The sequence below is a fragment of the Capra hircus genome, chromosome 5, assembly GCF_001704415.2.
Source record: "Capra hircus breed San Clemente chromosome 5, ASM170441v1, whole genome shotgun sequence".
Classification (NCBI taxonomy): domain Eukaryota; kingdom Metazoa; phylum Chordata; class Mammalia; order Artiodactyla; family Bovidae; genus Capra; species Capra hircus.
In genome coordinates, this window is record NC_030812.1 from 35,645,057 (window position 1) to 35,663,770 (window position 18,714).

Here is an 18,714-nt window from a genome sequence, read left to right on the forward strand (position 1 = left end):
ATAAAGTGTTTTTGACCTATGGACTAGCAAAAAGATTAAAAGAGCAATAATATCTCATATTAGCAAAGATGGAAAAAGATGTTAATTTTCTAGCACTACTTATTTAAAAACTACTATAAACTTCATGCCTTAAAAACAATACAAATTTATTACCTTATAGTTCTGGAAGTCAAAAGTTCAAAATGGTTCTCATGGAGCTAAAATGAAGGTGTTGGCAGACCTGTCTTTGTTCTGATCCTAGAATCTGCCTGCATTCCTTAGCTTATTGGCTCCCTTCCTTTATGTGCAAAGCCAGCAATACTGGGCCAACTCTTTTTCAAGCTGCTATCCTTCTGATTCTGCCTCCCTTTTCCTCTTTTAAAGACCTTTGTAATAACATTGGGCCCTCCTGGGTATTATAGGAAAATCTCCCTATTTTAAGGTCAGCTGATTAGAAACCTTAATTCCAGTGCCAACTTAATTTCTCTTTACTGTATACCTTAACATATTTGGAGGTTCCAGGGATTAAGATGTGGATATCTTTGTGTGTGTGTGTGTGTGTGTGTGTGTGTGTGTGTGTGTGTGTGCGTGCTGGGGTGCATTATTCTGCCTACCACACGGAGTATCTTCAGTCGCTGTTGGGGGTATATAAATGATCACAATCTTTCTGGCAGACTGACTTTAAAATATCCCTGTAGATTACTGTGCATCATGGGACTATAGTTGTATATTAATTAGATTTGCAAGTTCCCTTTAAAGCACAGCTTTAAAACAGATCTCAAAAGAACTGTCAAAAATATTTACACTGGCCCTACTCCACCTAGTTTGGGGGCTGATGATCTACTCTTTCTGATTCACAAGCAAGTTACAATCATTCAGATAAGGGAATAATTTTCTAAAACATTTAAAAACACATCAGACTTATTCTTACTGAGGGATGAGGGCATCAGAAAGCCATTTTAGTGTTGAGATAAAGTGTCCAAATGAATTTGAACAGAAAAGGTGAGAGTGCTTCAATACTCTAGATCTCTGAGAGTCAGTAATTTTAGAGAAGTTTCATTATTCATTTAGGTATTTATCTTTTGGGGGACCATCTCAGAAAATACATATTGTATTAACAAGAGAACTCTAGCAGTCAAACAGAAAATGTTTCTGAGCTGCTAATCATACAAATGCAGACAGAATTAACACCTGGACCATGCTGAAGATGATAAGTTTAGTGTCTTCTCCATGACAAGGCTTGTCTCATAAAATTCAAGAAATTTTATTCTAATGAAATTATTATCTTTTTACATTTCATTATACTCTATCTCACACAGCTATATATATTTCCAGTTAGAACATCTCGTTTTATTAGAATTCCTTTTTCAAGTTTTCCCACTTTACATTGTTAAAATCTACAATTTTTCCCTCTCTTCACTAAAATAAACCATAACTTTTCAATTATAATATAATTTTATTATAAATAAATATAGCATAATTTTATTGTAAAATATAATAAACATATATTTAAAGGTATGTTTGTTACTAAGTTTGAACCTTTGAGTGATTCTATATTAAATACCAAGCAGACTTATATCATTATTAACATTATGTAGTAAGGACTTAAAAATAGATGATTGTTATTTTTATAAATTAATAAATTATCATGGAGTCTCTATGATTATATTTAGGATTACGAGCTTTTAAAGTTTTAAGTATTAATTCATTTTTTATAGTCTTTCCACCCACAATAACAGACATTTTTACCTAATGTTAAAGCAAGTTGTTGTTTATCTATCACTCCATTCTCAAGGAAGCCCCTCTGCTAAGTCAAGGCTCAGTCATAATATTCTTATCTCTTTTCTTTCTTCCAGGAATTATAAAAAATAAAAAAGGTTTGTCATGTTCAGAATATCTCTCTGATGACTTTTAAATCAGAATTTTTTTAACCTGTTTCATAATACAGGGAGGAACAATCACAGCAACACATTTTTCCACTCTTTCAGCCTCTTTTCCAGCTGTCTATAAGGGGTATATTAATGGTGGTCGTGGAGGAAACCACTTTCAGCTAGAAGAGTTTACCTGAGCAAAAAATGGGCTCAGGGAAAAGCAGTAAAGTTAGAACAAAGACTCTACTCTGGATTTGGATTGTGCCCTGCAAAATATCAGATGATAAATATTTCTAGAACCCACACCACATTTAATGTATAAGCTGTCTAATGTCAACAGGACCTTAAAGGAACCGTGTAAAAACAAACATTTTGATTTTTGATCAATAGAAATACAATTCTCATGTAGAAAACTTATAAGAAGCTCATAAAAGTACACTGGCCCCAAAGCCTAAAAAGATAATAAAATCACTTCCATTTGTAAATACTGTAAAACTTTTCATTTAAAACATGGTTAATGAGTCCCAGTGACTTGTCAGGTACTGATCTAGGTGCTGGTCTGAGTTTAACCAACACCTCTTGAATAGTCTCTATATTTGACTTACCTATGGCATGTAATTCTCACAACTTTTGAAATAGTGAGATAGTTATATACACATAAATGAATAAACACAATGCAATAGGGGAGTACCTCTAATTGAAATTTATAAAAATTGCCTTAGACATATAAAAAAAGAAGCACTTAGGTTTATCTGAGAGAGGCAGATGAGGCTTCACAGAGAAGACTGCATTTAAGCTGAGGATTGAAAGATGGCTAAGGGCAACCAAACATGCACGCTGAGGAGAGGCCTTTGCATTGCATGTGCAAAGACCTGCACCATGAACAAAGACATCATGGTTTTCGTAACCAATAGGTATTTAAGAATTAAAGGAATATAAGCTGTAAAAGGTGGGGGATGGGAGGGAAGGGAAGATGAAGGCCAGGAAGAAGCCAGCAGCAAAGCATGGATTAGATGATAAAAAGCCCAGTAGAGTGTGCAAATGAATTTCTATTTGAAGAATTTGGAGGATCAAATTTTTATGTAAAAAAGATTATTTTGGAGAAATGGAATAAGCCTAAAAAAAGAGAAATGGTATTGTACTCATATAAGTGAAAGTTGATGGTAACCCAAACTGAAGCAGGAGCTTCCCAGGTGGTACTAGTGGTAAAGAACCTGCCTACCAGTGCAGAAGACATAAGGGACGCAGGTCTGATCCCTGGGTTGGGAAGATCCCCTGGAGGAGGGCACAGCAACCCACTCTAGTATTCTTGCCTGGAGATTCTCCGTGGACTGAGGAGCCTGGCAGGGTACAGTCCATAGGGTCGCAGAGTTGGACATGACTGAAGTGACTGAGCACACACACTGAAGCAGAGGTTTGTATAAGGGTGTACAGGAGAAACAAATTCAAGAGATGTTTAGCAAAAAGAAGGCCTAAGCTTGACTGTTGGCTTGAAGGCAGGTGAGAAAGAAACATCGTTTATATTTTTCCCAGTTTTTTTTTTTTTTTCCACTTGAGTGACTAAGTTGATAGTAGTCTGAGGGATTCATGATTGGTTCATTTTAAAAATGATAACCCAGAGAAGTTCATGGAACATCCAGGAGTATATAGGTAGTGGGCAGTTAGATATCTAAGCCTGACATTCAGCAGAGGTATCTGGATTTGAGAAAGATTAGAGAAAGACCAGCTTAAATGGAGGACTTGATGCCATGATGCGGAGGAACTGTCTTGGAAAAATAGCTGGGAAAAAAAGACAAAGAGGCTAGGGAAGAACCTCAGGGTATACTGATATATCAAGGCCATGAGAGGAAACAAACATATAATTTGTCTTTGCACTAACAGGTAGTCCCATGGAAATCAAACAGGAAAAAAGTTCAGATATTCAATAATTAAGAGGCAGTCATAAGACAAAGTGAATGTCCCCATTAGATCTTATTTCTGCACTTACTCATTACATGTAAGGACCCACTTATTTTCATATATGTATAATCAGAATATACCTTGGCCTCCATGACCTTGTCCTCCCCCTGAATCTTGCACAGAAGCCCATCTTGAACTGAAAATAGGAGGATGGGACTGAGGGAAAATAATGCCAAAAGGATTAGAGAATATTATATATATTTTGAAATTTCATTGAGAAGCTGGATATAACACTGCATTTGATAGAACCAAACTTTCCAGAAAATCCTCTCCCTCTCCTAAGTTCTGTTAGCTATAGCAGCTGCCATCTCTATATCTTCTCTTTTTCTTTTCCCACAACAACTCCTTCTAACCCTCTGGCTCCTACCATCCTACTGCATATGCCGGAAGCCCCTCTATGTCCCTGAGTTTCCTAATTTTGCATCCATACTATCATCCTATTCATTAAAACAAAAGATATCTTGGCACCTAGTCACTTTAGAAGGAATGAAAATAATTATAAACAACCAATTTTCATTGCTTTCCCCAGGCATACTTTTATGTAGAAATTTGTTATAAAACAGAAATTGATACTTCTTTGGTTTCATGCTATTCTATTCTTCTCAACTTGCCAATTGAATGTACTCAGCTATCAAACAAATATTAAACAAATAAATGGTAAGCATCTCAGAAATACATTTTTTAGCAAAGGGATATTTAAAAATATATTTTCATCAAAATTAGAGAAAAATGCAAAACATACATATTTGATGTTAACTGTTCAACTTTTCACAATATGTACCACAAGAATGATGTATTTTTATAGGAGAAATGCAAAATTCAGAATAATTCCCCAAACTTCATCAAATGTGATAAATTCTGAGTACCATCTGGCAATGTGAATTTTCTTAGGGTTCTTTTGTGTAATTTTATGTATAGCCATCTGAATTGTAGTAACTACAAACATTCACTTATAACTAGGACATTACCTTAGAGCAATCAGTTTCAGAGAAATCCATTTGAGCAAATAAAAACTCATATTCACAGGCCAAATCCTCTAGCTATAAGAAGACCAGAAAATCTGCATTTTTAAGTGGCTCCCAGGTGACTGGAGTCACAAGAATCATCTGTAATGCCTAGTAATCCCTCAGCCCCACTGTATATTTCTAAATGAGAAACTTCTAGCAATCTCCCTATAGTCAGAGAATTCACACTTTTGTAAGTTTTGGTGATTCTTCCAAACAGGTAAGGGTTTAAATCATCCCCTTAGTGTACATCTCTACTAGCAGATTATGGATGCAATGCACTGAGACTTCAGCCTCTTTATATATCATCACATTACTATAGTTATCTGTGTATGTGTGCTCAGTAGTTCAGTCCTGTCCAACTCTTTGCAACCCTATGGACTATAGCTTGTCAGGCTCTTCTGTCCATGGGATTTTCCTGGAAAGAATATTAGTGTGGCAAAGATATATTCAAAATGGATTAAAGACCTAAATGTAGGACTAGAAACTATAAAACACTTAGAGGAAAACACAGGCAGAACACTCTTATGATATAAATCCAAGCAAGATCCTCTATGATCCACCTCCTAGATTAATGGAAACAAAAACAAAAAAAAGCAAGTGGGACCTAATTAAACTTGAAAGCTTTTGCACTGCAAAGGAAACTATAAATGAGGTGAAAAGACAATCCTCAAATTGGGAGAAAATAATGGCAAATGAAACAACTGACAACTGATTAATTTCCAAAACATACAAGCAGCTCATACAAGTCAATACCAGAAAAACAAACAATCCAATCAAAATGTGGGAAAAAGACCTAAAGAGACATTTCTCCAAAGAAGACATACAAATGACTAACAAACATATGAAAAGATTCTCAACATTGCTGATTATGAAAAAAATGCAAATCAAAACTACATTGAGATATCACCTGACACCAGTCAGAATGGCCATTATCAAAAAGTCTACAAACAGTAACTGCTGGAGAGAGTGTGGAGAAAAGGGAACGCTCTTGCACTGTCGGTGGGAATGTAAATTGATACAGTCACTATGGAAGACAGTATGGGGATTCCTTAAAAAACTACAAATAAAATCAACATATGACCCTGCAATCCTACTACTAGGCATATACCCTGAGGAAACCAAAATTGAAAAAGACACATGTGCCTCGATTTTTATTACAGCACTATTTACAATAGCTGGACCATGGAAACAACCTAGATGTCCACTGACAGATGAATCTTAAAAAAGTTGTGGTACACATATGAGATAAGATACTACTCAGTATAAAAAGGAACATATCTGACTCAGTTCTAGTGCTGTAGATGAACCTAGAGCCTATTACACAGAGTGGAATAAGTCAGAAAAAGAAAAATATTGTATACGAACACATATATTTGGACTCTAGATGGCACTGATGAAATTATTTGCAGGGCAGCAATGGAGACACCAGGAGCATATTGGGCACCTACCGACCTGGGCAGTTCCTCTTTCAGTATCCTATCTTTTTGCCTTTTCATACTGTTCATGGGGTTCTCAAGGCAAGAATACTGAAGTGGTCTGGCATTCCCTTCTCCACTGGACCACATTCTGTCAGATCTCTCTACCATGACCCGTCCGTCTTGGGTGGCCCCACACGGCATGGCTTAGTTTCATTGAGTTAGACAAGGCTGTGGTCTGTGTGATCAGATTGACTAGTTTTCTGTGATTATGGTTTCAGTGTGTCTGCCCTCTGATGCCCTCTCTCAGTGCCTACAGTCTTACTTGGGTTTCTCTTACCTTGGACATGGGGCATCTCTTAATGGCTGCTCCAGCAAAGTACAGCTGAAGACTTTAAGGGACTAGATCTAAGAGACAGAGTGCCTGATGAACTATGGATGGAGGTTCGTGACATTGTACAGGAGGTGGGAATCAAGATCATCCCCAAGAAAAAGAAATGCAAAAAAGCAAAATGGCTGTCTGAGGAGGCCTTACAAATAGCTGTGAAAAGAAAGGAAGTGAAAAGCAAAGGAGAAAAGGAAATATATAAGCATCTGAATGCAGAGATCCAAAGAACAGCAAGGGGAGATAAGAAAGCCATCCTCAGGGATCAATGCAAAGAAATAGAGGAAAACAACAGAATGGGAAAGATTAGAGATCTCTTCAAGAAAATCAGAAATAACAAGGGAACATTTCATGCAAACATGGGCTCAATAAAGGACAGAAATGGTCTGGACCTAACAGAAGCAGAAGATATTATGAAAAGGTGGCAAGAATACACAGAAGAACTGTACAAAAAAGATCTTCACAACCCAGATAATCACAATGGTGTGATCACTCACCTACAGCCAGACATCCTGGAATGTAAAGCCAAGTGGGCCTGAGGTAGCATCACTATGAACAAAGCTAGTGCAGGTGATGGAATTCCAGTTGAGCTATTTCAAATCCTGGAAGATGATGCTGTCAAAGTGCTGCAATCAATATGCCAGCAAATCTGGAAAACTCAGCAGTAGCCACAGGACTGGAAAAGGTCAGTTTTCATTCCAGTCCCAAAGAAAGGCAATGTCAAAGAATACTCAAACTACCACACAATTGCACTTATCTCACATGCTACTAAAGTAATTCTCACAATTCTCCAAGCCAGGCTTCAACAATACGTGAACCGTAAACTTCCAGATGTTCCAGCTGGTTTTAGAAAAGGCAGAGGAACAAGAGGTCAAATTGCCAACATCCACTGGATCATTGAAAAAGCAAGAGTTCCAGAAAACATCTATTTCTGCTTTATTGACTATGCCAAAGCCTTTGACTGTGTGGATCACAACAAACTGTGGAAAATTCTGAAAGAGATGGGAATAACAGACCACCTGACCAATATTCAGGTCAGGAAGCAACAGTTAGAACTGGACATGCAACAACAGACTGGTTCCAAATAGGAAAAGGAGTACAACAGGCTGTATATTGTCACCATGCTTATTTAACTTATACGCAGAGTACATCATGAGAAATGCTGGGATAGAGGAAGCACAAGCTGGAATCAAGATTGCCGGGAGAGATATCAATAACCTCAGATATGCAGATGACACCACCCTTATGGCAGAAAGTGAAGAAGAACTAAAGAGCCTCTTGATAAAAGTGAAAGAGGAGAGTGAAAAAGTTGGCTTAAAGCTCAACATTCAGAAAACGAAGATCATGGCTTCTGGTCCCATCACTTCATGGGAAATAGATGGGGAAACAACAGAAACAGTGACAGACTTTATTTTCTTAGACTCCAAAATCACTGCAGATGGTGATTGCAGCTATGAAATTAAAAGATGCTTACTTCTTGGAAGGAAATTTATGACCAACCTAGACAGCATATTAAAAAGCAGAGATATTACTTTGTCAACAAAGATCCATCTAGTTTTTCCAGTGGTCATGTATGGATGTGAGAGCTGGACAGTGAAGAAAGCTGAACACCGAAAAATTGATGCTTTTGAAGCGTGGTGTTGGAGAAGACTCTTGAGAGTCCCTTGGACTGCAAGGAGATCCAACCAATCCATCCTAAAGGAGATCAATCCTGGGTGTTCATTGTTAGGACTGATGCTAAAGCTGAAACTCCAGTACTTTGCCCACCTCATGTGAAGAGCTGACTCATTTGAAAAGACCCTGATGCTGGGAAAGATTGGGGCCAGGAGGATAAGGGGATGACAGAGGATTAGATGGTTGGATGGCATCACTGACTCGATGAACATGGGTTTGGGTGAACTCCCAAAGTTGATGATGGACAGGAGTTGGTGATGGACAGCGGGGCCTTGCATGCTGTGGTTCATGGGGTCGCAAAGAGTTAGACACGACTAAGAAATGAACTGAACTGAACTGAATGGAGACACAGACATAGAGAACAGACTTATTGACACTTTCTGCTTCCCTGCTTCCTTTTCTCTCTTCATCCTTGTTTTCTTTTTAGCACAGGTCTGTTTACACTGCAAATTCTACCCTTCTTCATAGCTTATTTGCCATTTCCACTAAGAAAGGTTCTTACTATGGGCACCAGGTAATGGACCCAATCTCTAGGATCACTAGACTAGACTGGACTTTGAGCCACTATCTACTCAATATTCCTCAAGGCTCATCTTGCATGTGCAACTCCAAAGTGAATGGACATTTGACTCAGAAACTACAGCTGCAGGAGGAGGAAGGAGTGGGTGGGATATATGTAGAGAGCAACATGGAAACATATGTTACCATATGTAAAATAGATAACCAACCGGAATTTGTTGTATGACTCAGCGAACACAAACTAGGGCTCTGTAACAACTGAGACGGGTAGAATAGGGAGGGAGATGGGAGGGAGGTTCAAGAGGGAGAGAACATATGTATACCTATGGCTGATTCATGTTACTATTTGGCAGAGACCAACACAACGTGTAAAAGAATTTAAAAAATAAATCAATCAACAAATAAATATTAAAAAAATTATACTAGTGTGGGCTGTCATTTCCTCCTCCAGGGGATTTTCCCAACCCAGGGATCAAACCTATGTCTCCTGACTCTCCTGCATTGCAGGCACATTCTTTACCCTTGAGCCACATAGCTAAGATCCAAAGAAGCCCAAATGACTAACTGTAATTCACAGCATAAGTTTGAAATACTTCTTAACCAAATTATTTTCCTCTAACCAGATTATATAATTTCAATATGTAAAAATATCACACTTCAAGTGCCTTTTTAAGACTATCATAAAAATAACATGGGTCAGGAAATGCTGTCACACTGTAGATGAGAAAAAATGAAGTGACTTAACCAAGATCACACTTTAAATCCTGCCTCTAGTCTGTTGCAGGAGTGTTCCCTTCACTCACGAAGCTTTCTGCTATATGGCAAGTGCTTTGCTTTGGACATTACTTGAGTATATTAATTCATTTGATATGTACAATACTACAAGATCTGAAAAAACTGTGGGCTTTGGAATCATAACAGCTGTGTTTTTTCTTTTTTTTAATCCCAATTCTGCTGAGGTCAGACTCTGTGTACCTTGGGCAGTTCCCACTTTGCTCATTTGTTAAATTATATACAATAACACTATCAATCCTTTAGGAGGGGTTGAGAAGATTAAATAAGATATTGTGTGCCTAAGCATCCAGGTCTTTGCCCAGAATATAGTAATTGCTCAGTGAATGCTAGCCTTTTACATTAGTTTCTACCCGGTATTCCTCAAGGCTCATCTTGCATGTCCAACTCCAGAGTTAATGGAACTTTGACTCAGAAACTACCTATCACATGGTCTCAACTACACTTTGCTCTCTCAAGACTGCTCCTTTGAAAATGGCTTGCACTCTGGGAATGATGCGGAAAGGAGATATACAAACGCAGAGGAGCAGAGAGGAGCCTTTCAAGTGCTAGATCCCACTTGTGGGTCAACTGGTGGGGTCACGTCCTCTTCATGAGGACGTCTTATCGGTTTGTCATTCTACAACAAACCTATAAAACTCTGACCTGTAGTATAATACTTCCAGTTTGAAACTTGCCCCAGTGAAGCCGAGGGCCTGATGAAATGACTGAATGTGTTAGTCTTCAACATCATACTTTGTTTTATCATGTATAATTGATGCAATGACAAATGGCAACACAATACATGCGATCCAGGGAGAACCATGATACATCCGCACAAAGATAGGGTAGCAGCCAGGGCTGGAACACTCTTTAGGGGTGATGATCAAGAACTGATCATGCCACAGCACCTGCAAACAATGCATCCATTGGAAAAATACTAATTTAAGGGAGTTCTGTTTTGCTGCCTCAGTGTGGCTTTGAAAAAATTACTGCTCATGTGCAATAGTGTAGAATTTATATCTTCCTAGTTTTAAAAAATCATATTCCAGCTCTTTTTTAAAAAACAAAATACCTCTGGGTCAGAAGCATTTAAAGGGGCTACCACTTGAATGTCTCTATTTTCCACTTGCTTAAACAAATCTTATCATTCCTTCAAGCTACATTCTCCCCCACATTATCCATAAAGACTTGAGTGATCTTTCCTGCTCACAATAATCCCTCATAGACCTTCCCACTTGTTTTCAAACTGGGATCTATTTCATATGCTATCCAGACTATTAGTTTCATTTTCGAGTGAGTGTGTTTGTCATATACTGCAATTGAATTCTAAATTTTATTTTGCCTGATAACCCCAATGCTTCCAGTTTACCTATCACCTTCTGCCAAAATCTGTTCTCTGGCACCTCCTGCCTGCTTGGTTGGCCTCCATCACGCTGCATAGACATGACTTATGGTAAGTCTGTCTGCTATTTGGAGACCAGTTTCTGGGACTACTAATTAATATTTGAGGTTCCCCTCTGTGATTATCCTCTAACTTTTCTTTTTAAACAAAATACCTTGGGGTCTGAAGCATTTAAATGGGGCTACAATTTGAATGTCTCTATTATCCACTTGGACCAACAATGATGTCAGAAGCACAAAATGGTGACAATAAAGCTGCGATTCGATCTCCTAGACACATATCATGAAGAGAACCAGCATTTATGGTTAATCCAGGTATTATTTAAAGGATAAATCCTTATTTCATATCATCATGTCGACCTATGACAGAAATCACCTTTACTGTGTTTTCAAACAGGAGTGTAGAAATCGCATAAGGAAAATGAAGATATAAAATAAATGTGAAGAGAAGTTTTAAATACTTTGAAGAAAGTTATATAAAGTATTCCCAAAGCTGAAGAAGATGCTAAAACTGGAGGACAGACATTTAAACAACCCTTTCTAAGTAAGCTGTAAACAAAACAGTTGAAATAACTCATCCTACAAATATATGCCAACTTGTCAAAACACTATGGCTATTTAATTAAAATAGCTTCATGCTTGTTGCTCTGCCCTATGTTCTAAAGGAACTGATTCCGCTCTCAAAACAAGTGCCCTACTAAAGTCAGGTGAATGGAGTTTTTAAATAAAGTCTATCAAGAGATACAATGTCTATTTTTTTAAATAGTCAATGATGCATGGAACAGAAAAGAAATACAATTTAGATTTGTAAATGTAATTCAGTGAAATGACTGTTGAATGTAATCTTCATAATTATTTTTTCAGTGCATTAATAATTACTTTTCAGAAAATATTACTTCTCTTTAAGTGCTTTCCAACTAGACCAAAGAGTCCTTTTTAATATTTAACTGAGCATTTTATTCAGATTTTTATTTGGATATTTAATTACTGTAGGATCATACTTCAGTGGAAATGACCTAATCTGATAGTATTGATGGTTCATTCTCCTGCTGTTCATAAACATTTTACTTCTTGAAAAATCTCATATTCTTTGGCTTTCCTGAAATAATGTTATATTCATCCCTTTATTTATTCTTTCATTCAGCAAAATATTTATGGTAAGGCTGCAACATACTGAACATAAATTAGCTGTGAAAATGAAAAAATACATTTCTTCTCCTTGAGCTCACATGTTATAGGAGGAAAGTAGGTATGTAGGTATGAAAGTAATAGGCAAGTACATAGATAAATTACAAGAAAGAGAAGCATTGAAAAGATGCATCAACAGTGTTTTCACACATATTCACCAAAATATAATCCTTAAATCTATTTTTCCCTTTAAAAGTCTCTTTTTTAAAAAGATTTCTCCCATCACTCTGAAATACATAAAGCTATTACATATACAATGAATATTTAATCCATATTATCTACCTATATGTATATTATATATATCTATATATATCTAAGAAACACACAAGGTATTGAGAGAAGATTTCTAGAGGACAAGCTGTTAAAGAGAAGAAAAGTTCAAGGAAACACATATGTGTTCAAAACCTCCCTGTATTTACCTGTAAATTCTAGCAGTTTAACTCATGACTTTCTCCACCACCTGGGCACTTTGTTCAACAGATGTTATCTTGATGCTAAGTTATACCAATCCAGGTATGAAGCGCAACAGTTTTTTAACCTTCCCACACCAATCCATCAGAGTTGTTATGTAAAGCATTTTTGATAAACGAAGAAAAAATTAAAATTTAACAATAGATATATTGCCTCACACACTAGCAAAGTAATGACTCAAAATTCTCCAAGCCAGGCTTCAACAATACGTGAACTGTGAATTTCCAGATGTTCAAGCTGGTTTTAGAAAAGGCAGAGGAACCAGAAATCAAATTGCCAACATCTGTTGGATCATTGAAAAAGCAAGAGAGTTCCAGAAAAACATCTATTTCTGCTTTATCAACTATACCTAATATTTTTACTGTGTAGATCACCACAAACTGTGGAAAATTCTGAAAGAGATGGGAATACCAGACCACCTGACCTGCCTCTTGAGAAACCTGCATGCAGGTCAGGAAGCAACAGTTAGAATTGGACATGAAACAACAGACTGGTTCCAAATAGGAAAAGGAGTACGTCAAGGCTGTATATTGTCACCATGCTTATTTAACCTATGGAAACGCTGGGCTGGAGGAAGCACAAGCTGGAATCAAGATTGCCAGGTGAAATATCAATAACCTCAGATATGCAGATGACACCACCCTTATGGCAGAAAGTGAAGAAGAACTAAAGAGCCTCTTGATGAAAGTGAAGGAGGAGAGTGAAAAAGTTGGCTTAAAGCTCAACATTCAGAAAACTAAGATCATGGCATCCGGTCCTATCACTTCATGGCAAATAGATGGGGAAACAGTGGAAACAGTGGCAAACTTTATATTTTGGGGCTCCAAAATCACTGCACATGGTGATTGCAGCCATGAAATTAAAAGTCACTTGCTCTTTGGAAGAAAAGCTATGACCCACCGGGAGAGCATATTAAAAAGCAGAGACATTACTCTGCCATCAAAGGCCCATCTAGTCAAAGCTATGGTTTATTCCAGTAGTCATGTATGGATGTAAGAGGTGGACTATAAAAAAGCTGAGCGCTGAAGAATTGATGCTTTTGAACTGTGGTGTTGGAGAAGACTCTTGAGAGGCCTTTGGACTACAAGGAGATCCAACCAGCCAATCCTAAAGGAAATCAGTCCTGAATATTCATTGGAAGGACTGATGCTGCAGCTGAAACTCCAATACTTTGGCCACCTGATGCAAAGAATTGACTCATTTGAAAAGACCCTGATGCTGAGAAAGATTGAAGGCAGGATGAGAAGGGGTTGACACAGGATGAAATGGTTGGATGGCATCACTGACTTGATGGACATGAGTTTGAGCAAGCTCTGGGAGTTGGTGATGGACAGGGAAGCCTGGCGTGCTGCAGTCCATGGGGTCGCCAAGAGTTGGACAGAACTGAGCAACTGAACTGAACTGACAGCATCACTGGCCTCTGTGGTCATCACCACTGCCTAGTCCTGCCCACCTCCACCCACTCACACACACTGGAAAATTTTACTGGCTCCTCCACTCACTCCTGCCTATATCTATCTTTCTAGCCTTTCACCTCTCCTCCTCCTTCTCTTCCTTTCTCTTCCATCTTTCACTCTGTCTCTCTTCTTGTCTAGTAAAAACCCCAGAACGTTCTCTAACTTATGAAGAGGAATTTCCTTCTTCTAAAGCCTTCATATTTTGGGAGGGTGGGTTAGCTGAATTTAAAAGTGTCAAGGCAGGAATTTTTACTTTCAACCTGAATAATTCATCTAAATATAGTCTTTTTCAAATATCTCTATTTTTTCTACTCATATCTATTCCATTAAATTGCGAATTCCTCTCTGCAGCTACAGACTCCTGTGCACTGTGTTACTGATCTTTGATCTCCTTTCCCCTATCCTCTGTCTCCAGCACCTGCTAAGATGAACACTAGAAATGAATTTTTAAATGTTTTCTTATCTTAATGGAACAAAACTGAGTTTTCACATTGATGACTATGATACTGCTGCTAGTTGGAAAATTTTTTCTTGTTCCTTGTTCTGTCTTCTAAAATTCAAGATGCTTGTCTTAATTTAATTTCTTTTCTGAAGCTCCTCCCTCCTGTTCCGTCTACACTGCTATCTCTCTTTTGTTTATTTTTCTTTTTTGGTGAACCCCTAAGACACATTTTGTTCTTTGCTTACCCTGTGTGTGTGTGCTAAGTTATTTCAGTTGTGTCTGACTCTGAAACTCTATGGACCATAGCCCAGCATGCTCCTCTGTCCATGGGATCTCCAGGCAAGAACACTGGAGTGGGTTGCCATGCCCTCCTCCAGGGGATCTTCTTCACACAGGGATCAAACCAACATCTCTTATGTTTCTTGCGTTGACAAATGGGTTCATTACCACTAGCACCACCTGGGAAGCCCTTGCTTCCTGGACAACATATATTTTTAATTCTTATATGTCTTAGGTATATCTTTTCTTCAATATAGCAGAAAAGATGAGTAGGTGGGATATATGTGCTTAGTCACTCAGTTGTGTCCAATTCTTTGTGACACCATGGACTGTAGCCTGACAGGCTCCTTTGTCCATGGGGGATTTTCCAGGCAAGAATACTGGAGTGGGTTGCCATGCCCTTCCCTCCAGGGGATCTTCCCAACCCAGGGATTGAACCCAGGTCTCCTGCAGTGCAGGTGGATTTTTTTTTTTTTTAACCACCTGAGTTATCAGGGAATCCCAGATGGAATATAATGGCAGATTAAATACTTAAGGAAGGAATTCAAGGAGTATATAAAAGTTAAATGACATAAACAAATTTGAGACAAGATTTCCTCAGAGGGAATGTTCTTTACAATTTACTTCTTGTGTTCTACAGTAATGTGTGATTTATATGAGTCATGTTATAGTTTATTGGCATCTGTTTATGCCTTAGTTCTAGCGAATTTACTAAAACTCAGAAAAATGTGCTACAACAAATAGTATTCAGAAAAATGTAGAAAAATTCTAGTTAAAAGTCATAAAAATAAATAATTGCACTTTCTCTGAAAATATTCAGAATGGGCCTACTAGTCCTGTTAATATAAAATCTTTATAGCCATACTATAAGATTCTATGGTTTTTTTTTAACCAAGCATTAAAACATCTTTCAATCATATAAGTTGAATTTTCCTACCATTATAAAAGCCTAGAACCAATTACTTTTAAATCACTTAAATAATTCTAATGAGGCAAAACCTTTTAGTAAAACTACTTCTCCATTTCCACCAATTTCTCTACTTTCCTATTTCTCTTTTGTTAGAAATATGTGGATATGAAGTGGATTAGATCAGAGCTTAGTTGGTTATGGACTTGTTAGGACGTTTGTGTTAGATATTTTTAAAAGCTTGAATATATATGCCTTCTGAGGCTCTGATTCCTTAAATCCACTCTCTCACCACATGTACTAGTTCCTTGAACTTCAACATGATGCTCCCAGAAGGGGACCAAGTTTGCATGAAACTCGGTGCCAAAATGCCACTACTTTATCCTCATCAAGCAGTTATTACTCTGAGTCTATTGCTGCACATGTAAGGCTCTGTGCTAGAGAGGCTCCAGGGACAGATAGTTATAAGCAATGGCTTATGCTCTACCAAGCAGGAAAAGGTGAAATGCTGATTTGCAGGTTGGGTAAAATGTGCCTCAGGAGTTGCAAGGAGGAAGTCATCCCATGGCTTTAATGAGGGGGCACTGGAATGGTATTCAGTGGTCAAGTCAAAACAAGCAGAACAGGACTGAGAGACGTGATCTGGGAAAGAAACAGAGGATCACAGACATCCTGGAATTAAGCTGCTGGGGTCAAGTAATAGTCCTCAGGGCTGGGGCAGAGCCAGATCATAGACGATGTGAGAGAATACATAGATAAGGTCAGACCACACAGGGCACTAACAGAGAGCTCCTGGGGTCTGGACTTCATTCTTTCACAATGGGAGTCACTGACAATATTTTTGGTTGAAAAGTGACATACACATCATGATGTTTCAGATTGGAAACTTAGGAGGGTGAGTTGTATAGGGCATATGGGCCAAAGGGACATCTGGAGGCAGAAGGTTCAACTGGAGATTAGTTTACAATAGAACAGAGGAGAGTCAGGACTGGAATGGTGGCAGAGGACTGAGAAGGAAAGATGAGGTTACAAGAGGCATGCATGCTCAGCCACTTCAGTCATGTTTGGCTCTTTGTGACCCCATGGACTGCAGCCTGCCAGGCTCCTCTGTCCATGGGGTTCTCCAGGCAAGGATACTGGAGTGGGTTGCCATGCCCTTCTCCAGGGGATCTTACTGACCCCAGGGATTGAACCCTCAGCTCCTGTGTCTCTTGCACTGCAGACAGATTCTTTACCCACCTGGGAAGCCCCACAAGAGACGTAGCAAATGATGAATCAGTATGCCTGGCTGGCTTACTAAGGGTTGAGAGAGAGAGCAAAGAAGTTAATCAGACCTCCTCTGGGGGGCCTCATCTTCTACTCCTCCTTGTATTAGACACCTATTAATCTGGTTTTTGAGGCCCAACTTCTCCCCCATTTATCTTTAGGACTGCTTCACTCCCAGCAGGACACAGACGGATGTAGGACAATCTGGTCCCTGCTACTCCTTCCCTGGAATCCAGAGGCAGACCCAACAGCCAGAGAGCAGTCTCTCTTTCAGGTGCTGACTGTGGCCATCTTCTTCCATGTGAACTGGAAAGCTGAAAAAGCTGCTTTACAGCAAAAGAAAATAAGAAAGTAGCAGCGAAGAAAAAAAGATGAGAGCTGGAGAATAAGGGCTTGGTCTGGGCTTCCTGTTACACTTTAGTCTCTGCTTTCGTGTGCCACTAAAATGCTACTGCATACCTCCTCTTTAATTCTGCAAGACAGCCTCATCATGCAGCCATACATTTCCCCCTTTCCCCTTTGACTACGTTGGCTTGGCAGGGTTACTGTTACTTGTAGCCAAAACAGTCCAAACTGATATATTCCTCAGCAGAAACTCTCCATCTTCAGTCAAGGTGTTCTGGGCACTCTCTGAACACTTTAGTATTTACTGACTCCACACTTTCATGCCATTTCCTGCATCTAGAATGCCTTTTCCTTCCAAATCCTGCTGACTCTGCATGCATAAATCCTGATTATCCTTCCTTCCACCTCTCTTTTATTAAATACTCTTTGAGTGACCCATAACATTGGCAAATTGTAACATTACATTTTCCCACTTCAATCCCTGATTTTAGTGAACCTATTGGAAGAATAATTAAAACTATATAAAGAAGGTAAAAGGTGGTGGATGGTAGTAGGAAATCAAGACACTTATACTCTCACATATACAAATGAAAAGATAATGGTCTACTTGACTATGAATACTTCTGACACTAAGATGGGTTCAAGAGGTACCAGTAGGCCACTTGGGCAAAGTAGATATTTTACAAATGATAGCATATTCATTAAGAGGAGTGTTAGATGAAAGAAAATAAAAATAGTCTTTAAACAACTAACGCATGACACATTATTGTGTAAGTGCTATAAACTTAATTTTACAAATATCCAGAGGAGGTCCTACAGCAAGTGAGAGACAAGGAACCTTGCCAGGGCTTCCCTAGGGCTTTCTTCACTATGCTAAACTTTCACACAGGAAATAAAAAAGATGTATGTCAAGTTTTAGATGAGACAATAATTCAATTTTATTTAATTCTTAAAAATAACAATGTATTTTAAATTGTCATCCATTAAAATAATACCATTTCCTGGTGGCCCAGACAGTGAATAATCCTCCTGCAATGAAGGAGACCTAGGTTTGATCCTTGGGTTGGGACGATCCCTGGAGGAGGGCATGGCAACCCACTCCAGTATTCTTGCCTGGAGTATCACCACGGACGTAGGAGGCTGGTGAGGTACAGACCATGGGGTTGCAAAGAGTTGGACACAACTGAGTGACTAAGCACAGCACAAAAGAATATATCCTAGGAACGATCTTGAGTCTCATGCCTGGGCAATGTTATATACCAAAACAAAGAAACAAAAATACAATCCCCCTCAAAAACAACAACAATAACCACAAAGCAAAACAGATTGTTATTCTCTTTCAAAACACTAAAGAATATCTTTTATAAAGGCATCT

The 18,714-nt window shown here is 38.4% G+C and overlaps 1 protein-coding gene across 2 annotated transcripts in view; it reads right to left on the minus strand.

Moving 5' to 3' along the window:
- Window positions 1-18,714, minus strand: part of TMEM117 (transmembrane protein 117) — a 590,052-nt gene that overhangs the window by 105,710 nt on the left and 465,628 nt on the right. The gene's annotated exons all lie outside the window — the stretch shown is intronic.